The sequence below is a fragment of the Zingiber officinale genome, chromosome 9A (assembly GCF_018446385.1).
Source record: "Zingiber officinale cultivar Zhangliang chromosome 9A, Zo_v1.1, whole genome shotgun sequence".
NCBI classification, from domain to species: Eukaryota; Viridiplantae; Streptophyta; class Magnoliopsida; order Zingiberales; family Zingiberaceae; genus Zingiber; species Zingiber officinale.
The window spans coordinates 36,727,862-36,751,767 of NC_056002.1; the positions used below are offsets into that span (position 1 = coordinate 36,727,862).

General features: G+C 37.7%; 1 long non-coding RNA gene across 3 annotated transcripts; it reads right to left on the bottom strand.

Moving 5' to 3' along the window:
- Positions 1-14,836: 14,836 nt before the first annotated feature.
- Positions 14,837-17,288, bottom strand: LOC122020437. 3 transcript variants are annotated; one of them, XR_006122228.1, is made up of 4 exons: positions 16,841-17,288; positions 16,504-16,603; positions 16,325-16,398; positions 14,837-15,037 (listed from the first exon to the last, which is right to left on the bottom strand). It is a non-coding gene; the product is annotated as an uncharacterized LOC122020437 (long non-coding RNA). The 3 variants fall into 3 exon arrangements; XR_006122229.1 differs by having other exon boundaries at positions 14,837-16,398; positions 16,841-16,928; positions 17,092-17,287; XR_006122227.1 differs by having other exon boundaries at positions 14,837-16,398; positions 16,841-17,286.
- Between the last annotated feature and the right edge of the window lie 6,618 nt (positions 17,289-23,906).

Consider the following 23,906-nt stretch of genomic DNA (forward strand, 5'->3'; position numbering starts at 1 on the left):
AGATATGCATGTTCTTTCTTTGACTTTATATACTTTTTTCTCTTTTATATAATAATTTACTTAGCATTTACACTTTAGATAATTACTCTAGAGGAAGCTTATTTACCTGACTTACCATATATTCATCAATAGACACTCATCTTTCATTACTGCTTTCTTCTGCAGTGTTTCCCCCTTCATCGATACTCTCGATGCCCATTTTCGAAGTGCTTTCGTTGTCTTCGAGTAGGTATTCAGCAATTAGTGTAGTTCCGGTAATTTTCTCGGATTCGGGTGCTTTTGAAGATGAGTCAGTATCCATAGTAGAATTAGATTATTTTTCACTGATTATTTATAGAGCTCCAAGAACTTTTCTCAAAGTTCTTTTGCACATTGGTAATTGCTGATTTTGTCGAGTTCTTGAGTAGGAAGAACACTTAGTAGATGGAACTCGGTCTTACTATTTGCTATGAATTTGTCGTGCTGCTTCTGAGACCAAAGGTGCTCCTCGAGTTATTTTCCATTTTTACTCTTGGGGTCATCAAAACCAAATTTCATATAAAGCATTATATCGAAATCAGTTCAGAAAAATACCTCTATTTTTCATTTCCAAAATGAGAACTCACCCTCAAACGTTGGCAGGTAGATGCTAGCTCCGGCCATTTCTTGTGCTTCAATCGGTGGTTAGTCCTCCTGAAGTGTCCTTACTCTGATACCAATTGTAGGTCTGTTGGAGGTCGGCTAGAGGGGGGTGAATAGCCTATAATAAAAAAAAATAAAGCCTTCTCATTTTTTAAGCTAAATTAAGAAACACTTGTACAAAAGAAAACTAATTAAAGGAAAAGACAAGAGGAACAAAAGAAGTTACATGGTTTGCAATCAGAGGATTGTTAATCCAAAGTAGTTAAAGCTCACTTGTAATCTTCTTCAGGTGGAGAAGCCTCTTACAATATTGAACACACTCAATTAAAAAGGTAAACTCAAGGTCAAACATATACAAGTGTTATTCTCTATATTTTTTAGTGTCGTTTAGCTTCTGGGAACAGGGATGTATTTATAGCCCTGTTCGGAGCACCTGGAAGGGTTCCAAGTGCCTAAGCGTGGATAGAATTTTTTCCATGACGCATCAGATCGCAATAGTGCGTATTTCGATAACATTTCTATTTCGGGCAATGAGAAGGGTTCCGGGTGCCCGGACCGTGTAGATAAGGCTCCACCTGGGCGAGGAGCCCAGGGGGCGCCTAGAACCAAAAGTCAGTGCATGGATGATTTTTCAGTTCGGGTCTTCTGCTCCGGTTTCACTTGCATTAGTCCGGGTCTTCCGCTCTAGCTTCAATCGCTTGGGTGATTTCATCCATCTGGAATAGGGCTCACCCGAACTCAACTTTTGGCATTCTCAAGCAAGCTTTCGCTCCAGCTTCTCGTCCCTCAGAAACACCGCGCGCCTCCTTCTCGTCCGCCTGCGTACTCTCCACAACACCTCTTCCCTCAGATGCACCAAGCCCGTTGACTCTCTCTCGTACTTGTTGATACAGTCTGACCTGGCTGTTGTTTTGATGTTGACACTGATTTAAGTTTGTATCAGATATTAATTAAACTCAGATTGATTACTGATCAAGGTTGATCAGGTGGAAGGGAAAAGTCCAAGTATGGAAACTTGGCACGCGGAGTCGGAGAGGGCTCGGTAGCTCGTTCTCTGGACCGGACGGAGTCGGAGAGGGCTCGGCGGCTCGTTCTCCGGACTAGGTCAGAGAGGGCTCGGTAGCTCGTTCTCTGGACCGGACGGAGTCGGAGAGGGCTCGGCAGCTCGTTCTCCGGACTAGGTCAGAGAGGGCTCGGTAGCTCGTTCTCTGGACCGGACGGAGTCGGAGAGGGCTTAGTAGCTCGTTCTCTGGACTAGGTCAGAGAGGGCACGATAGCTCGTTCTCTGGACCGGACGGAGTCGGAGAGGGCTCGGCAGCTCGTTCTCCAGACTAGGTCAGAGAGGGCTCGGTAGCTCGTTCTCTGGACCGGACGTGAAAGTCGGAGAGGGCTCGGTAGCTCGTTCTCCGGACTAGGTCAGAGAGAGCTCGGTAACTCGTTCTCTAGACCAAGAAGGCTTTAGAGTTTAGGGCTAGGAAGCTCTAAACCTACATAGGCATTGGATCGAGCTGTTGACCGATCCAGTGATACTATGGTTATCGGATCGGTCACCAGACCGATCAGTAACCAATCAATAACTCTCTGTGAGAATTACTGATCGGTCTGTAGACCGATCAGGAGGCAACGGAGTTTGGGAGAAAGGATAGGGGGATCGGTCTGTGGACCGATCCACCTATAGCCTGATTGGTCCACAGACCGATCAGGGCTCTCCTGGACCGATCAGGCTATGGTCTGATCGGTCCAAAAAGGCTATGGATCGATCTGCTGACCGATCCACAATAATATTTCTCTGCAACTTCTGACTCGTCTGATTTAACCATCTACTGTAAGCTTTTTAATTTGCAGGTTGCAGGTATCATGTCAATGCTTAAATTCAAATTAAACTCCATCAGGAGAATAAGACAAAGTGTTCTTTCTACTGTGTTTCGCTGCAAATGGTGCAACTGGAGCATCAACGTTTACTGGCTGCGATCTGGCTGCGATCAGTTGGCAGTCAGCTTGACTCCTGCTTGTTGGTTCGAGCTCAGAGACACCTGCGAAGAACATGGGTTCTATTGGTTTGAGTTCAGAGAACCAGATGAGAAGGAAGAGTGATTGGCGACGCCTTAGCTTGCAGCAGCGATTCGGTGCAGGTTGATAGCGATTCGGTACAGGTTGAACACAGTGGAAAAGCATAGGCATAAGAAGAAGGATGAAGAGATAAAACGGTCGGTCAATCAAGCAAGTGCTAATGTTTTTTGAGCTCTTGGCTGAGAAGCTGTTTTCCTTCTTGCGCTCTGCTTTTACTGTCGTCTTTGTGTGGCTGTGAGCGTATTCTTCATTCTTTCTAGCCACTGATCATTGTAAGTCTTGTGCTTCATTTACATATCTCCGGAGACTTTGTGGAGAGGTTACTCCACCGAGAAGGAGGAAATCTTTAGCCGGAATCTATCCGGGGTGTGATCTACCGAAAGATCAAGGAGTCGTCCACCTTACGGACATGCCGAGGAGTAGGGGCAAGTTATCCCCGAACCTCGTACATACTGGTGTTAGTGGTGCTTGTCTTTCTTTTTCTTGTATTATATTTTCGTTTGCATATTTCCGCTGCGCTAACGATTTGTAGGAAGAAATTCCTTAAGCTTTTAGAGGAGGTTATTCACACTCCCCCTCTCTAGCCATCCGAAGATCCTAACAAGTGGTATCAGTGCAAGGTTCTCTTCATCCGGATTAACACCCTAAAGAGCAAGAAGATGGCTATGAAGGAAGGGTTTAGCATCAATCGTCCACCCTACTTCGACGGAGCGGACTTTCAATATTGGAAGAGCCGCATGGAATATTATCTCAAGACCGACATCTCAATGTGGTTCTCCGTCAAGGAAGGGTTTACACCTCCGAAGGATGAAGAAGGTAAGGAACTAGACTCATCAAGATGGTCCGCCGAGCAAACTCGCAAAGGACAAGCCGATGCCAAGGCAGTGGTCACTCTATAATGTGGGATAGCCAAGGACCAACTCGTCAAGGTAGGTCCATTCATGAGCGCAAAAGACTTGTGGAACAAGCTCATCGAGCTCCAAGAAGGAACTCGAGACTCTCGGATCGCCAAGAGAGATTTATTCTTAAATCAATTACAAAACCTCACCATGAAGGAGAACGAGACGGTAAGTGAACTACACGAAAGGTTCAAAGAAATTATCAATGGTCTTCATTCCATAGATGAACGCGTAGAGAATCACGATCTTGTAAGGTATGTTCTCAAAGCCTTTCCGAGGAATGCCTTGTGGTCATCTATGGTAGATGCCTACAAGGTCTCCAAGGACCTTTCAATTGTTAAATTAGATGAATTTTTTTGTGAAATGGAACTCCATGAATTTGCTAACAAGGGTCAAAAAGAGAAAGGTATTGCCTTAGTTGTAGGAGAAAAGAGCAAAGATGGAAGAAGGAAGAAAGAAAAGAAGAAGGAAAAAGAGATTCCTTATCCTCATCCTCCTCCGAGTCCGATGATGAAGGTGGATCATCATCAAGCGAGATGGTCAACTTTGTAAGGAGAATCATGAGAAGGAGCCGAAGATACAAAGGGAAAGGTAAATCTATCGATCAAAATGTTGATAAAAGTAATGTCACTTGTTTTGAGTGTAGCAAGAAAGGACACTATCGGAGCGAGTGTCCAAAACTCAAGAAGAAAGAGGAAAGGGCCAAAAAGAAGAAAGCTCTCAAAGCTACTTGGGATGAATCCTCCTCAAGCTCATCGGAGGAAGAGAAGAAGGAGAAAAGCACACGTCAATTAGCGTTCATGGCAAGGGAGGAATCGGATTCCGGGAGTGATGGTGACACGAGTGATACTTCAGCAGCGGGTTCATCATCTTCGGATGATGAAGAGGTAACTTCTCCTCATTTAGAAAAATGTTATAAAACCATTGCACATTTATCTACTTTACTTAAGAAATTAAAAACTCAAATTAAATCATTAAAAGATGAAGTAGAGCACTTGAGGGCCCTTAGGGAAGATGAGGTTGATGACCTACATCAAGAGGCCCTTGAGGATGAAAACAAAGCCTTAAAGGGTGAAGTTGAGAAACTCAAGAAAATGCTTGAAAAATTCTCAACTAGCTCTAAGACCTTAGATATGATTCTAAATGCCCAAAGGGCGGTCTACAACAAGGCAGGGTTAGGATATCAACCTAAGGAGTCTAGTTTCATTTCGCTAGTGTCTAGAACCTGATTTCATAGATCACATGCTTCTAGGGTTCATGAGACTAAGAAGGTTGTGACCAAGGCATGGGTTCCTAGGTCATTTATTGTAGATGCATTAGGTCCTAAGATTTGGGAACCTAAAACGTCTATCTTTCGTGTCTTGTAGGCATTGGTCAAGGGGGAGCATCTATCAACTTGGTTTGTTGATAGCGGATGCTCCAAGCACATGACCGGGGACAAGTCACTCTTTACTACCCTTCAAAATAAAAATAGAGGTAATGTGCCGTTTGGTAATAATGGTAGCCTTAAGGTTATAAGAGTTGGAGACATTCATATATCCGAATGTCTCCAAATCAAGAATGCCCTTCTAGTCAAGGGGATGACCTTTAATCTCCTAAGTGTCAGCCAATTGTGTGATACGGGTTACACAATTGAGTTTCATTCAAGTCAATGTCTGGTCAAACACATTGACACACTTGACATGGTACTAGTAGATACAAGGGTAGATAACATTTATTAAGTATCTTTTAAAAGTGCTACTAATGCCTCTGCTAAGTGTTTCATGTCAAAAGAAGAAGAATCATGGCTTTGGCATAGGAGGTTGGCCCATGTGAACATGAAGAATATTCGAAAGCTGGCCAACAAAGGATTAGTGCGAGGCCTACCAAGCATCAAGTACCAAAAGACAAAATTATGTGATGCATGTCAAAAGGGTAAGCAAACAAAAGCGTCTCATAAAGGTAAAAGCGCTGTAAGTACATCTACTGCTTTAGATTTATTGCATATGGATTTATTTGATTGCAGTAATGTCATTTCATTGAATGGAAGTAGATACTGCTTAGTGATCATTGATGATTTTACTAGATATACATGGACTTTCTTTTTGAAAAATAAGGATCAAATCATAGATATTTTTGTTTCTTTTTGTAGAAGAACTGAAAATGAAAAATCAACAATAATTAAAACAATTAGAAGTGATCATGGTGGAGAATTTCAAAACCATAGATTTTTAGAATTCTGTCAAGAAAAAGGATATCGGCATGAGTTCTCTACTCCAAGGACCCCACAGTAAAATGGGGTTGTGGAGAGAAAGAACCGAGTCTTACAAGAGGCTGCACGAAGCATGCTCAATGAGTACTCACTACCGAGTTACTTGTGGGCTGAAGTTGTAAATATAGCATGCTATGTGCAAAACCGAGTCTTGATACATAGGTTTTTAGGAAAGACTCCCCATGAACTTTGGTTTGGGAAACCCCCTACAATTAAACATCTTAGGGTGTTTGGTTGTAAGGTGTTTATCTTGAACACCAAGGATCATCTTGGAAAGTTCACGGTTAAGGCTGATAAAGGGATACTGGTCGGGTACTCTCTCATCAGCAAAGTCTATCGAGTCTACAACAATAGGACTAAATTGATTGAAGAGTCCTCAGATGTAGCATTTGAAGAAATCCCTAAATCAAATGATCAATCGAGGGATGTAGGAGAAATTCAATTTGAACTTAGAAGTCTAAGTTTGAATGATCAAAACATAGAAAGAGTCAAAGTTGACTCCGATGATGATGAGCAAAGGCAACAAAGGATTCAGGCTGATCCTTTGCCTGATACTGAGTCCTTGCCTGTGCCTAGTGAGACCACTCATGAGACACCGCCAACACCAAGGCAATCTAGGATAGCCTCTAGTCATCCCCAAGACCAGATTGTTGAAGACATCCAACAAGGGGTTAGGACTAGATCATTCTTTAGAAATGAGTCTAATGAGGTCGCCTTGATCTCAGAAATCGAACCAAAATTAGTTGGTGAGGCATTGCACGATCCTGACTGGATCATAGCTATGCAAGATGAGTTAGGTCAATTTGAAAGGAGCCAAGTGTGGGACTTAGTTCCTAGACCTAAGAAGACCACCATTATTGGAACCAAATGGGTCTTCAAAAATAAGTTAAACCAAAAGGGAGAAGTCGTAAGAAACAAGGCAAGACTTGTAGCCAAGGGCTATAGTCAAGTCGAAGGCCTCGATTATGATGAGACTTATACTCCCGTGGCCCGATTAGAGTTCATTCGTTTAATGCTAGCTTTTGCTGCACATAGAGGCTTCAAGCTCTATCAAATGGACGTTAAATCGACCTTCTTAAACGGTTTCATTAAAGAAGAGGTCTTTGTTGAACAACCACCGGGGTTTGTGAATACCGAAGCTCCAAACCACATGTACAAGCTTAAGAAAGCTCTTTATGGGCTTAAACAAGCACCTTGAGCTTGGTACGAAAGGTTGTCGACTTACTTACTAGAAAAGGGTTTTGTAAGAGGTCAAATAGATCCAACACTATTTCTGCGTAGAGATGGTGAAAACATATTTGTAGCCAAGGTGTATGTCGATGACATAATTTGTGGCTCAAATAATAAGGGTTATTTGAATGAATTTATCACTCACATGGAAAGTGAGTTTGAGATGAGTCTGGTGGGAGAATTGACATTCTTCCTTGGACTTGAAATCAAACAAACTCGAGATGGCATTTATGTCCATCAGACAAAATACACTCAAGAGATGCTCAAGAAATTCAAAATGAATGACTCTAAGGAAGTATCCACTCCAATGGCAACAAACACTCGCCTTGACAATGATGAGAATGAAAAACCAGTTGATCTAACGCAATATAGAAGCATGATCGGTAGTCTTCTATATCTCACAGCTAGTCGACCGGACATACTTTTTGCTGTGGGCATGTGCGCTAGATATCAAGTATGTGCCATGGAATCTCATCTAATTGCAGTTAAGAGAATCCTGAGATACCTTAAGGGCACAATTAGAGTAGGTCTCTGGTACCCTCGTACTGAGTCCTTTGATTTGATAGGCTATACCGACTCCGATTATGTTAGGTGCAAATTGGATCGGAAAAGCACTAGTGGGGGTTGCCAATTTTTAGGTTCATCATTGGTTAGTTGGTCAAGTCGGAAGCAACATTGCGTTGCTCTCTCCATGACCGAGGCTGAATACATTGCCATGGGAGAGAGTGTATCACAATTGTTGTAGATGATCCACACCCTAGAAGATTATGGGCTTTCGTATAAGGGAGTGCAAGTGTTGTGTGACAACATCATCACAATAAACCTAACGAAAAATCCAGTCCATCATTCAAGGACTAAACACATTGAAGTGCGTCATGACTTCATTAGAGATCACGTAGCTAGGGGAGACATTGCGCTCACATATGTTGAGTCAAAATTAAACCTAGCCGATTTTCACTAAACCCCTTCCGGAAAATGAATTTAGTCATTTAAGAAGAGAATTGGGAATGTGTCTGGCTCAATAGGCTATTAGGACTTCATCATGATCAATAAGGACAATTAAAACGACAAGAGAAATTAGGAAATTAATTTGGGTAACTTGGGGACATCTCACACAAACTATAAGGTTTAACAAATTATTTTTGTTTGCTAGAAATGGGGTGAGATGCTAGGATCAGCCAAATTATTCAAAATGTATCATGCATCCCTTGAATAATTAGGTTGAAGAGACATAAATCGAGTATGGGGAAGACCATTACATAATTCATGTGTATTTGGTTCCTAGATCTTACTCATATATTCCAACCAAGGAAACTTGGTTGGACCTTTACCTAGAAATTAACTAACTTTGGTTGATGTGTTGATTGATACCTTTGATTGATACCTTTCATGATTTTGATTGAAAATAGGACAAGTTGTTGAAGTAATGATAGCCATGTGGATATATTTTAACAAACTCAAAACTGATCATAGCAAGGATGTGTTTTGAACCAGGTAATAAATAGCTTGAGTCTTGATTAATACCTTAGTTAACTATAGATCATAGTTTCAGAAGTTTTTCTGGTTTTGAAACCTTAAGGTTCAAAACGTCTGAACTCTATGCGTTTGGAGTTGGTCTATTTTTTTTTTTTTATGTTTGGAACCTTCTGGTTCTGAACAATTTCAGACCATAAGAGCTCATCTTTCGGAAATATTTATGTTTATAGATTCTTCAGGTTCTAGGTTCTGAATTTGGAAGTTTCTGAACTTCTTGATTTCTGAATCTTCAGAATTCTCGATAGAAAACTTCTACGAATTTTAGTTACTGAAATTCCTGGAGCATCGTCAATTTGTCAGACACTGATCGGTCTACAGTCCGATTAGGAGAGACTGGATCGGTTTGTCGACCGATCCAGAACTCTCTGTTTGCTTACTGATTGGTCCAGGGACCGATCAGGTCATTCTGGTACGCAAGAAGGCGATCTGATCGGTCCAGGGACCGATCAGGAGGCTTCCTGATCGGTCCACCGACCGATCAGGGTATTCCTTGACCGATCAGGAGGTTCCCTGATCGGCCAGGATCTCTCCTGATCGGTCAGGATCTCTCCTGATCGGACAGCTGTCCGATCGTATCAACACCTATATCATATCCCTCTTAACTCTTCTCGATCCTTTCTCTTCCCATTACACGCCGAAGCCCTAGCCGACACCCTCCTTCGCCTCAACTCTTCTCTCCGTTATCCGAAAGATACATAAATAGCACCAAGGTAACTCCATTCTCCCCGAGCTCTACTCATTTTGGCACTTCATTTTCATTTCTCACCGTATCTTTGTAATTTGGCTTGGTTCTCAGTTGTTGTTGGCTTCCGTGCTCACCTATTTGCCCCGTTCGTGTCACATTTTTAACCTTTAGAAAGAAACAAGTTAGTGAGGGAACCTCTAAGTCGTCAACTGAGAAATCTAAATCTAAGGCTCCCTTCCAACCTCAACCATCCGTTTCTAGAAGATTTCCAAACCATCACTTTGAACAAGCCTTTCAACAAAGAACCTTCAAACTGCTTCCTTGTAAGTCTGTGGATCAAAAATTCATGGATGAATTTTGTCCATCTGTGTCGGCCTATTACAAACTTGATTCTCTAGTTTATTTAGAACGGGACATCAATTACAACTTAGTATCTGAGTTTTATAATAATCTTCATCAAACTAATGATGTTAATTATAGAACTAGAGTTGCTAAGCAAACTATTGATTTCTCTTTCTCGGCCTTCTTTGATTATCTAGCTTGCCGGAGGTGTTCAGGAAATGTCTTTTCCATATATCCTGATTTACCAGACCCCTTACCTTCTCCATTTGATGTCTCATCTGACTCCATTTATGAGTATTTCTTCGGACATCCTAGACCGGGTGGACAAGATGAGTTAGATGTTGATTTTCCTACCTTTGCAGCCCTGAGACTATCTGCCCCAGATTACATTCTCTTTAAGATTGTCACAAATTGTCTTCTGCCAATCACATCTAAACCCTTGTCAGAGATCCGACCATATCACTGCCTGATGCTTTATGGATTGCGTCGGCGTCTTGATTTTGACATCATGTCGAGCATTTATTCGTCTATCATCTCCTATAGTGAGCCTAACAACTTCACCGTTTATATGCCTTATGGGCATATAATTACGGATTGGCTCGAGACCCTACAGATTGATATCTCCAAGGGAAGGATAGTCAAGATGGTGAGGCAGGACTGCAGACTTGGAAAACGTGCATTTTCCAAGTCTGGCATCATAGGACAGTATGGGACGGTTCATTGGAAGGACAGGAGAGCACTGGGTGAGTTACCACGGGCACCTCCACGACAGGTTGATGCTGCTCCTATTGCTGCTCCTCCTGCTGCTGCTGCTAAGTATGGAGAGGCAGATCCTGATCTGCGCTGGCAGATCGCTGAGCTGGAGAGCCGCATCGATCAGCACGATGAGCTGCTGGCTGTTGAGCTCCATGGGTTGCGCGTTCGGATTGACCAGCGTTACGATGATCTACGCAATCAGCATTTGGCGACACAGCAGGTGCTTCTGGGATGGATGGCCAGCTACCCACTTTCGCAGTATTACTCGTGCTATCCACCCTCGAGCAGCAGCATGCCGCTTCAGGGACTCATTCCTCCAGCTGATGATGATGATGCTCCTCATATTAAGGATGTTGATTGATACACCTTGTTTTATGTTGGTCATTTTGATTGCCTATGTTTCGGATACTGTTTGATAGATACATGTGTCTGACATTGATATTAGCTGTTTTCATATATTTATGCTACTCGTTTTTCTATTACTTGCTTCTCTTTATGTTTCAGTTCTTATTGGCTATTTATATGCTTTTCATATGTCATATCTTGATTGTCTCTTATTTACTGTCCGATAATACACTTAGAGGGAATTCTATGTGGATTAAGAAAGAGACAGTATGGGTTAATGGGGAGTCCTTTAAGTCTTATTGTCTAATTCGCACCTTTTCGGTGTTTGACAAAGGGGGAGAAGATAACTAAGTTTAGAGATGAATGAAGTTTTGATTTTAGGGGAGAGGATAACCTTGAGGATTATTGACTTCCTTACATAGTGTTGTATCCGTCTTAGGGGGAGGATCTTGATTCCCCTAAAATTATGGAAAATGAGCATTTCTGATCTAAACTTAAATCGTGTTGTCAAACAACAAAAAGGGGGAGATTGTTGATACAGTCTGACCTGGCTGTTGTTTTGATGTTAACACTGATTTAAGTTTGTATCAAATATTAATTAAACTCAGATTGATTACTGATCAAGGTTGATCAGGTGGAAGGGAAAAGTCCAAGTATGGAAACTTGGCACGCGGAGTCGGAGAGGGCTCGGTAGCTCGTTCTCTGGACCGGACGGAGTCAGAGAGGGCTAGGCAGCTCGTTCTCCGGACTAGGTCAGAAAGGGCTCGGTAGCTCGTTCTCTGGACCGGACGGAGTCGGAGAGGGCTCGGCAGCTCGTTCTCCGGACTAGGTCAGAGAGGGCTCGGTAGCTCGTTCTCTGGACCGGACGGAGTCGGAGAGGGCTTGGTAGCTCGTTCTCTGGACTAGGTCAGAGAGGGCTCGGTAGCTCGTTCTATGGATCGGACGGAGTCGAAGAGGGCTCGGCAGCTCGTTCTCCGGACTAGGTCAGAGAGGGCTCGGTAGCTCGTTCTCTAGGCCGGACGTAGAAGTCGGAGAGGGTTCGGTAGCTCGTTCTCCGGACTAGGTCAGAGAGGGCTCGGTAGCTCGTTCTCTAGACCAGGAAGGCTTTAGAGTTTAGGGCTGGGAAGCTCTAAACCTACATAGGCATTGGATCGGTCTGTTGACCGATCCAGTGATACTATGGTTATCAGATCGGTCACCAGACCGATCAGTAACCAATCAGTAACTCTCTGTGAGAATTACTGATCAGTCTGTAGACCGATCAGGAGGTAACGGAGTTCGGGAGAAAGGATAGGGGGATCGGTCTGTGGACCGATCCACCTATAGCCTGATCGGTCCATAGACCGATCAGGGCTCTCCTGGACCGATCAGGCTATGGCCTGATCGGTCCAAAAAGGCTATGGATCGGTCTGCTGACCGATCCACAATAATATTTCTCTGCAACTTCTGACTCGTCTGATTTAACCATCTGCTGTAAGCTTTTTAATTTGCAGGTTGCAGGTATCATGCCAATGCTTAAATTCAAATTAAACTCCATCAGGAGAATAAGACAAAGTGTTCTTTCTACTGTGTTTCGCTGCAAATGGTGAAACTGGAGCATCAACGTTTACTGGCTGCGATCTGGCTGCGATCAGTTGGCAGTCAGCTTGACTCCTGCTTGTTGGTTCGAGCTCAGAGACACCTGCGAAGAACATGGGTTCTATTGGTGTGAGTTCAAAGAACCAGATGATAAGGAAGAGTGATTGGCGACGCCTTAGCTTGCAGCAGTGATTCGGTACAGGCTGAACACAGTGGAAAAGTAGAGGCATAAGAAGAAGGATGAAGAGATAAAACGGTCGGTCGATCAAGCAAGTGCTAATGTTTTTTGAGCTCTTGGCTGAGAAGTTGTTTTCCTTCTTGCGCTCTGCTTTTACTGTCGTCTTTATGTGGCTGTGAGCGTATTCTTCATTCTTTCTAGCCACTGATCATTGTAAGTCTTGTGCTTCATTTACATATCTCCGGAGACTTTGTGGAGAGGTTACTCCACCGAGAAGGAGGAAATCTTTAGCCGGAATCTATCCAGGGTGTGATCTACCGAAAGATCAAGGAGTCGTCCACCTTACGGACACGCCGAGGAGTAGGGGCAAGTTATCCCCGAACCTCGTACATACTGGTGTTAGTGGTGCTTGTCTTTCTTTTTCTTGTATTATATTTTCGTTTGCATATTTCCGCTGCGCTAACGATTTGTAGAAAAAAATTCCTTAAGCTTTTAGAGGAGGCTATTCACACTCCCCCTCTCTAGCCATCCGAAGATCATAACAGTACTGTCCTTCTTTCTAGTTGCGTCTTTCGCTCGACTTCTTTTGCTCTTAAGTTATAGCATACTTAGATACAAGAGTTAAATACCAATGGGAACTAATCTGACTTGGTTGATTATATCAAAACTACCTTCAAGTACTTACATTGTATTGGTGTCAACTTAGCAAATTCACATACACGATCTTGCGGTAGAAACTATGAGACACAAATAAAGAAATATGAATCAGTTCTCCAAGAAATAATAGGCTATCACCCAATGATACTCATATGCATAACTAAAGAAAAATATAGGTCTATACATACAATGGCCAAGGGCACATAGCAACCAAACATAACTAAAAAAACAACTACAAAATAGAAAAAAAAATCAACTCAAAACTTCAAATGGCAAAAAGATAAACAAGAAACAATGTTTAACCTAAACTTTCTATATGAAATTAACACTCAGGTATCTTCTACCATGCTAATGAGCTAAGAGGCATATGAGTGGATATTCTTATAATTCCCATAAAGCTTTTCTTCTTGCTATTTATTTTTTTCTTTTACTCTTTGCTTATGCCAAGGAAATCAGTGGCATGGCTTTGTCAATACATCAATAACAAGATGTATGGTGAAGTGTGGTGAAGTGAGGAAGAAGAAAAACAAAAGGATGATCAGAAGTACGGTGAAGTGAGGAAGAAGTTCAAAATTCAAAGTAGTAATTCAAAATATAAATACTACAAATAGATTATAAATGCCCCATCTTGATGTTCTCAAACTATTACATTTAGACTCAAGGGGGAATGGGCAGGGAAAATGACACTACAAAAAATAAGACTTTTAGGGACAAATTTTGGGACGAATTTTAAAAAATAATTCGTTGCAAAATTTTTTGGGTCGAAATCAGGGACGAAAATTTTTTCGTCCCAAAATGGTTGATGCCAACTTTTGGAACGAATTATGGTTTGTTGCAAATTTGGCAACGAATTTGGGGACGAAATTGGCGACGAATAATATTTTCATCCCCAAATTCGTTGCAAAAAAATATACAAATTTGCAACGAATAATTTTTTTGTTGCAAATTTAGCAACAAATTTGGGGACGAATTCACATAATGGTTTGTTGCAAATTTGGCAACGAATTTGGGGACGAAATTCGCGACGAATAAAAGTTTCGTCCCAAAATTCGTTGCAAAAAAGCATACAAATTTGCAACGAATAATTTTTTTGTTGCAAACTTAGCAACGAATTTGGGGACGAGTTTACATAAGTTTTGTTGCCAAATTTGTCTCTATTTTTGCAACAAATTTGGGGACGAATTCGGAGACAAATTTTTTTTTGTTGCGAAGTTTGTCCCTAATATTGCAACGAATTTGGGGACAAATTCGGTGACAAAATATGTTTTGTTGCCATTTTTGTCCCTAAATTTGCAACGAATATAAATTTGTTGCAAAATTGGCAACAAATTTGGCAACAAAAATTGCCAAATTTCATGAAAATATTAATAATTCAATTTTGTCCCAAAATTCGTCCCAAATTCTGGGACGAATTTTGGGACGAATTTTGTGGATTCGTTCCAGATTCTAGGACGAATCCACAGATTCATCCCAGATTCTCGGACGAAATCTGGGACGAAAATAAATTTGTGAAATTTGTCCCTAATTATGATAGAACGGGACAAATCATTTTCGTCGCCAAATTCGTCCCTATATTAAATATTTTTCCAGATTCAATTTATTTCTACAATTCAATCCATAGATACATAAACACCAAATTCAAATAACATATAATATACATTCAACACATCCTAATTTCACATACAGTATTAATAATTGAACTCAACTCATAATTCAACAAATATAAAGATCTCAACAATCTTGTTCAAGCTTCTAGAAAATATTATACAAAGTTCAACAACCCAATGTTATATAAGTTCATCATCCATCAAGAAGGTAAATAAACTAATAATACATCAAGTCATCTTCGTCTGCCACAAAAGCTTTGCTCCCCATCAAATCTCCTTTGCCTACATAACAACAAACAAATAAACCAGATCATGTGTAACAAGAAAGATTGTAAATATGATACGATATGACCATGTAACAAGAACGATTGGAAAAAAGACATAACTGTGAAATTCCTTAAACATTCAAATAAATGCCCTATTTACCAACGATATGAACCATCCATGTGATAGCAACGGTAAATAAAAGTATAAGAATTATCGTGAAGCTAAGTACAAGTATCGTAACTATGATACAACCTAATATAATTGGCACATCATATATATAGAGAGAGAAAGAGATCTTGTGTAGTATGGTATTAGGGTTCAAATTTCCTCACTTTGTTCACTTTATTTTTCATTTTAATTTGCTGAATTTATAGTTTTGTCCTTGGTTTGGTTGTATTTTGGTGTTTAATGTAAACTAAAGAATGTTTAAAATAATTTCTGTGAATATGCAAATAATTTCTGTAAACTAATGATGGTTTTCATGGTGAATATGCAAATCTTTCTTCCTTTAGCTTTCATGCACCTGATCCTCATCTAAGTGAAACGGTTGCTAATTTCTATGTATTTTAGTTGAAACTTACTATGGATCCTGGACTAGGAGTCTAAGACACAACTACTGTTCTTTACACTAGTTCTTTTCTCTAGTAAGTTCAATCACTTGCTTTTGGTACAAAGTTTACTTATTGCTAAGCAAATATGATTAATTGTAAAGTGTCACAAAACGTTAGGACGACCAAAAAGGATATATTTTCGGAGCTCATTTATCAAACTATAAAAATTAAGCAAAATGATGGCATCAAAAGTTGTTGGATGCTTGTTGATCATTTTTATTAATTTCGCCTAATTGATTCTTTTCACATCCTCCTTGTAATCCTCTCCTCTTTTATGCTTTTATGTGGACATCTTGTATATGTGGTACTAATAATTAAGATAGGCTGATGAAGGGACTTGGCTTTGTTTAAATTAGATTGCCTTTTAATACGGAAAAGATGCATATCATGAAAAAAAGTTGATTTATGGTTTGATAGTTCTAAATTCAGATGTGTACAATTAATTTTGAAAATCTTAATTGGTATATTTTTTGATTTCTTTTACATAGCTATATTATCTTACAATTCAGATGTGTATAAATAATTTTGAGATTTTGGACATAAGATCGCTACTGAGTTTATCTAATACTTCTGTTTGCTTGTTTTTCATCTAAAACATGAATAATTAACAAAAGTTCAGACATATTAGAAGCATACAATTGAAGAAAGGACGAATAAGTGTAGGAAGAGTATAAAAGTAAAATTATCTCACTATAGAAAATGCTAATTCCAATGACCCATATTTCAACTTCAGATCATTTGATTCTTTGGAAACCTTAGCCTTATCTGCAAGAGCAATATCAGTTTCAAGAAAATCGAACCGCAACATAATGAAGCATCCTTGCTGCAAGAAGGGATGCTTTAACTTGCATTACCTACAAAGAAACAAACCTTCAGCAAGTTTCTTCTTCAAGTAGGTTAGCCGTTCCTTCAATGCCTTGAGTTCCACATTTTGCATCACTCTCCAGTTAATCTGCTGATCTGCTTTCCTCTAAAACACAAACAGCAAAACATTTAACGAAAATAAACTTACATTTCACCTAAAAGAAAGAGCATAAAAGCTGTCGAAGAAAAATCCATTAGTAAAAACAATTGAGCGAAATAAAGTTTTTTTTTTCAAACGAGATGAAAATACAGTGGTACCATTCGGGAAAATTTGAAATTGAAAGTCACTAGTGTAGTACAATACAAAGTCAAAACGCCACAGACAACAGGCTTGAAGGCTAACCTTCTTGGCGAGCAAATCGTCCAGCTTCGAATAATGAGATTTACAGACGGTATTCAGAGATTTCAACAGAGGGCTGTACTCGTTTAACCTGAAATTTCTGAAATTATATCACTACATACCGACAATTGCCCATATCCAGCTCCATATCAAAGATGATCAAAAGAAATCACTAGCTTGTGGCAGGGAGCACAAATTGATGCCAGATTTGAACCCTCGCAGATGGCGCAGCAACTGCTGCTGGGCTTCCTCACCATCAATTGACACCGGATTCGACCACGATCCAGCGACTGATCGCCAACAACAGAATGGAGACTTCGATTTTGTTTCTGGAAACTCGACTGATCGCCAACAACAGAACGGATCGTTCTCTGCTTCCAGCACGCGCCTGGCGGTGGCCAGCACGCGCCTGGCGCCGGACAGCCCACGACGGCAGGCAGCCCTGCGACGTCGAGAGAGGGAGATCCGAGAGCAGTGGGCTTACCAATCGAAAACCTTCCACCGCTGGAGAGCAAGCGGTTGTCGCAGATCACGCCGTCGTCGGTCGGAGATGTGGCCGAAACCCTGGAAATCGCATGTTGGAAGGGGGAACGGGGGAGAAAGAAATGGGGAAGAACATAGGAATCGGGATGAGATGTAGATATAGGGTTTTTAGCATCAAATATGTTTTTGTTCCTAATTTTGGGACGAATCCCTGGATTCGTCCCAAAATCTGGGACGAATTCAGGAATTCGTCCCAGAATTTATTTATTTTTAAATAAAAGAGGAAAAAAATTAGAAAGAATAAATACGGACCTAGAGATATCGGAATTTGATGAAACAAGTTTCTATACGTTTGTATCATTGTCCTGATCGTAAATATATCCATGAAAATATTTTTAACCAAATATATTTATTTTTGGAATTTTTTAATCCCAATTTGACCTAATTTATTGTTAAAAATTTGAATCACTGAAAATATTAATTAAAAATTATGGATGAAGACATATTTATGATCAGGTCAACGATACAAACGTATAGAAACTTATTTCATGAAATTTCGATGTCTCTAGGTCAAGATATAAGCCTTCGGTGTATGATTTTACCTTTTTAAAAATTATTTTCAATTTTGGGACGGATCTTGGATTCGTCCCAAAAATTTAATTATTTTAAAAAAATATATAACAAAATGGGACGCCTTAAATACAGACCTAGAGACATCAGAATTTGATGAAATAAGTTTCTATGCATTTGTATCATTGTCCTGATTGTAAATACAACAATAAAAATATTTTTTGACCAAATATATTTATTTTTAGCATTTTTTAATCCAAATATAACCTAATTTGTTGTTAAAAATTTGAATCACTGAAAATAATAATTAAAAATTATGGATGATGATGTATTTACGATCAGCTCAATGATACGGACGCATATAAACTTGTTTCATCAAATTCTGATATCTCTAGGTTCATATTTAAGCCTTAGGTGTTTGATATTATTTATTTAAAAATAAATTCAGTTTTGGGACGAATCCTGGATTCGTCCCAAATTTTGGGACGAATCCAGGAATTTGTCCCAAAAAATTAATTATTTAAAAAAATAAAACAAAATTGGACGCCTTAAATACGGACCTAGAGACATCGGAATTTGATGAAACAAGTTTCTATGTGCTCGTATCATTGTCCTGATCGTAAATCTATCAAAAAAAAATATTTTTATCAAATATATATATTTTTGGAATTTTTTTATTCCCAATTTGACTTAATTTGGTGTTAAAAATTTAAATAACTGAAAATATTAATTAAAAATTATGGATGATGATGTATTTATGATCAGCTCAATGATACGGACGTATAGAAACTTGTTTCATCAAATTCCGATGTCTCTAGGTCCATATTTAAGCCTTAGGTGTTTGATATTATTTATTTAAAAATAAATTCAGTTTTGGGACGAATCCTGGATTCGTCCCAAATTTTGGGACGAATCTAGGAATTTGTCCCAAAGTTTGGGACGAATCTCTGGATTCGTCCCAAATTTTGGGACGAATCCTGAGATTTGTCCCAAAAAATTAATTATTTAAAAAAATAAAACAAAAATGGACGCCTTAAATACGGATCTAGAGACATCGGAATTTGATGAAACAAGTTTCTATGCACTCGTATCATTGTCTTGACCGTAAATCTATCAATAAAAATATTTTTTACCAAATATATATATTTTTGGAATTTTTTAATCCCAATTTGACCTAATTTGTTGTTAAAAATTCAAATCATTGAAAATATTAATTAAAAATTATGGATGATGACGTATTTATGATCAGCTCAACGATACGGATGTATAGAAACTTATTTCATCAAATTCCGATATCTCTAGGTCCATATTTAAGCTTTTGGACTCTAATTTACAATCGTTCAGTACACAACACCTTTTTAGTTAGTAACAACCTATATATGTTTTAAAAAATATCGACCTAGGGATATCGGAATTTGATGAAACAAGTTTCTATGCGTTCGTATCGTTGTCCTAATCGTAAATCTATCAATAAAAATATTTTTTTTTACCATATATATATATATATTTGGAATATTTTAATCCCAATTTGACCTAATTTGGTGTTAAAAATTAAATCACTGAAAATATTAATTAAAAATTATGGATGATGATGTATTTACGATCAGCTCAATGATACGGATGTATAGAAACTTGTTTCATCAAATTCCGAGGTATTTAGGTCCATATTTAAGCCTTACGTGTTTCATTTTAATTATTTAAAAATAATTTTAGGTTTGGGACGAATTCTGGATTCGTCCCAAATTTTGGGACGAATCCAGGAATTCGTCCCAAAGTTTGGGACGAATCCAGAGATTCGTCCCAAAAATTTAATCATTTTTTTTTAAATAAACAAACTTGGACGGCTTAAATACGGACCTAGAGATATCAGAATTTGATGAAACAAGTTTCTATGTGCTCGTCTCATTGTCATGATCATAAGTCTATCAATAAAAATATTTTTTACCAAATATATATATATTTGGAATTTTTTAATCCCAATTTGACCTAATTTGGTGTTAAAAATTCAAATCACTGAAAATAATATTTAAAAATTATGGATGATGACGTATTTACGATCAGCTCAATGATACGGATACATAGAAACTTGTTTCATCAAATTATGAGGTCTCTAGGTCCATATTTAAGCCTTACGTGTTTCATTTTAATTATTTAAAAATAATTTTAGGTTTGGGACGAATTCTGGATTCGTCCCAAATTTTGGGACGAATTCTGGATTCGTCCCAAATTTTGGGACGAATCCAGGAATTCATCCCAAATTTTGGGACGAATCCAGAGATTCATCCCAAATTTTGGGACGAATCCAGAGATTCGTCCCAAAAATTTAATCATTTTTTTAAAAATAAACAAACTTGGACGGCTTAAATACGGACCTAGAGATATCGGAATTTGATGAAACAAGTTTCTATGTGCTCGTCTCATTGTCATGATCATAAATCTATCAATAAAAATATTTTTTACCTAATATATATATATATGGAATTTTTTAATCCTAATTTGACCTAATTTGGTGTTAAAAATTCAAATCACTGAAAATAATATTTAAAAATTATGGATGATGACGTATTTACGATCAGCTCAACGATACGAATGTATAGAAACTTGTTTCATCAAATTCCGAGGTCTCTAGGTCCATATTTAAGTCTTACGTGTTTCATTTTAATTATTTAAAAATAATTTTAGGTTTGGGACGAATTCTGGATTCGTCCCAAATTTTGGGACGAATCCAGGAATTCGTCCCAAAGTTTGGGACGAATCCAGAGATTCGTCCCAAAAATTTAATCATTTTTTTTTAAAATAAACAAACTTGGACGGCTTAAATACGGACCTAGAGATATCGGAATTTGATGAAACAAGTTTCTATGTGCTCGTCTCATTGTCATGATCATAAATCTATCAATAAAAATATTTTCTACCAAATATATATATATTTGGAATTTTTTAATCCCAATTTGACCTAATTTGGTGTTAAAAATTTAAATCACTGAAAATAATATTTAAAAATTATGGATGATGACGTATTTACGATCAGTTCAACGATACGGATGCATAGAAACTTGTTTCATCAAATTCCGAGATCTGTAGGTCCATATTTAAGCTTTCGGACACTAATTTACAAACGTTCAGTACACAACACATTTTTAGTTAGTATCAATCTATAGATGTTTTAAAAAATATCTACATAGAGACTTCGGAATTTGATGAAACAAGTTTCTATGTGCTCGTCTCATTATCATGATCATAAATCTATCAATAAAAATATTTTTTACCAAATATATATATATTTGGAATTTTTTAATCCCAATTTGACCTAATTTGGTGTTAAAAATTCAAATTACTGAAAATAATAATTAGAAATTATGGATGATGACGTATTTACGATCAGCTCAACAATACAAATGTATAGAAACTTATTTCATCAAATTCCGAGGTCTCTAAGTCCATATTTAAGCCTTACGTGTTTCATTTTAATTATTTAAAAATAATTTTAGGTTTGGGACGAATTCTGGATTCGTCCCAAATTTTGGGACGAATCCAAGAATTCGTCCCAATGTTTGGGACGAATCTCTGGATTCGTCCCAAATTTTGGGACGAATCTAGAGATTCGTCCCAAAAATTTAATCGTTTTTTTTTAAAATAAATAAACTTGGACGGCTTAAATACGGACCTAGAGACATCGGAATTTGATGAAACAAGTTTCTATGTGCTCGTCTCATTGTCATGATCATAAATCTATCAATAAAAATATTTTTTACCAAATATATATATATTTGGAATTTTTTAATCCCAATTTGACCTAATTTGGTGTTAAAAATTCAAATCACTGAAAATAATATTTAAAAATTATGGATGATGACGTATTTACGATCAGCTCAACGATACGAATGTATAGAAACTTGTTTCATCAAATTCCGAGGTCTATAGGTCCATATTTAAGCCTTACGTGTTTCATTTTAATTATTTAAAAATAATTTTAGGTTTGGGATGAATTCTGGATTCGTCCCAAAAATTTAATCATTTTTTTTTTAAAATAAACAAACTTGGACGGCTTAAATACGGACCTAGAGACATCGGAATTTGATGAAACAAGTTTCTATGTGCTCGTCTCATTGTCATGATCATAAATATATCAATAAAAATATTTTTTACCAAATATATATATATTTGGAATTTTTTAATCCCAATTTGACCTAATTTGGTGTTAAAAATTTAAATCACTAAAAATAATATTTAAAAATTATGGATGATGACGTATTTACGATCAGCTCAACGATACGAATGTATAGAAACTTGTTTCATCAAATTCCGAGGTCTCTAGGTCCATATTTAAGTCTTACGTGTTTCATTTTAATTATTTAAAAATAATTTTAGGTTTGGGACGAATTCTGGATTCGTCCCAAATTTTGGGACGAATCCAGAATTCGTCCCAAAAATTTAATCATTTTTTTTTAAAATAAACAAACTTGGACGAGTTACATCGGAATTTGATGAAACAAGTTTCTATGTGCTCGTCTCATTGTCATGATCATAAATCTATCAATAAAAATATTTTTTACCAAATATATATATATTTGGAATTTTTTAATCCCAATTTGACCTAATTTGGTGTTAAAAATTTAAATCACTGAAAATAATATTTAAAAATTATGGATGATGACGTATTTACGATCAGCTCAACGATACGAATGTATAGAAACTTGTTTCATCAAATTCCGAGGTCTCTAGGTCCATATTTAAGCCTTACGTGTTTCATTTTAATTATTTAAAAATAATTTTAGGTTTGGGACGAATTCTGGATTCGTCCCAAAATTTGGGACGAATCCAGGAATTCGTCCCAAATTTTGGGACGAATCCAGAGATTTGTCCCAAAAATTTAATCATTTTTTTTTAAAAATAAACAAACTTGGACGGCTTAAATACGGACCTAGAGATATCGGAATTTGATGAAACAAGTTTCTATGTGCTCGTCTCATTGTCATAATCATAAATCTATCAATAAAAATATTTTTTACCAAATATATATATATTTGGAATTTTTTAATCCCAATTTGACCTAATTTGGTGTTAAAAATTTAAATCACTGAAAATAATATTTAAAAATTATGGATGATGACGTATTTACGATCAGTTCAACGATACGGATGCATAGAAACTTGTTTCATCAAATTCCGAGATCTGTAGGTCCTTATTTAAGCTTTCGGACACTAATTTACAAACGTTCAGTACACAACACATTTTTAGTTAGTATCAATCTATAGTTGTTTTAAAAAATATCTACATAGAGAAATCAGAATTTGATGAAACAAGTTTCTATGTGCTCGTCTCATTATCATGATCATAAATCTATCAAAAAAAATATTTTTTACCAAATATATATATATTTGGAATTTTTTAATCCCAATTTGACCTAATTTGGTGTTAAAAATTCAAATTACTGAAAATAATAATTAAAAATTATGGATGATGACGTATTTACGATCAGCTCAACAATACGAATGCATAGAAACTTATTTCATCAAATTCCGAGGTCTCTAAGTCCATATTTAAGCCTTACGTGTTTCATTTTAATTATTCAAAAATAATTTTAGGTTTGGGACGAATTCTGGATTCGTCCCAAATTTTGGGACAAATCCAAGAATTCGTCCCAAAGTTTGGGACGAATCTCTGGATTCGTCCCAAATTTTGGGACGAATCCAGAGATTCGTCCCAAAAATTTAATCATTTTTTTTTAAAAATAAATAAACTTGGACGGCTTAAATACGGACCTAGAGACATCGGAATTTGATGAAACAAGTTTCTATGTGCTCGTCTCATTTTCATGATCATAAATCTATCAATAAAAATATTTTTTACTAAATATATATATATTTGGAATTTTTTAATCCCAATTTGACCTAATTTGGTGTTAAAAATTCAAATCACTGAAAATAATATTTAAAAATTATGGATGATGACGTATTTACGATCAGCTCAACGATACGAATGTATAGAAACTTGTTTCATCAAATTCCGAGGT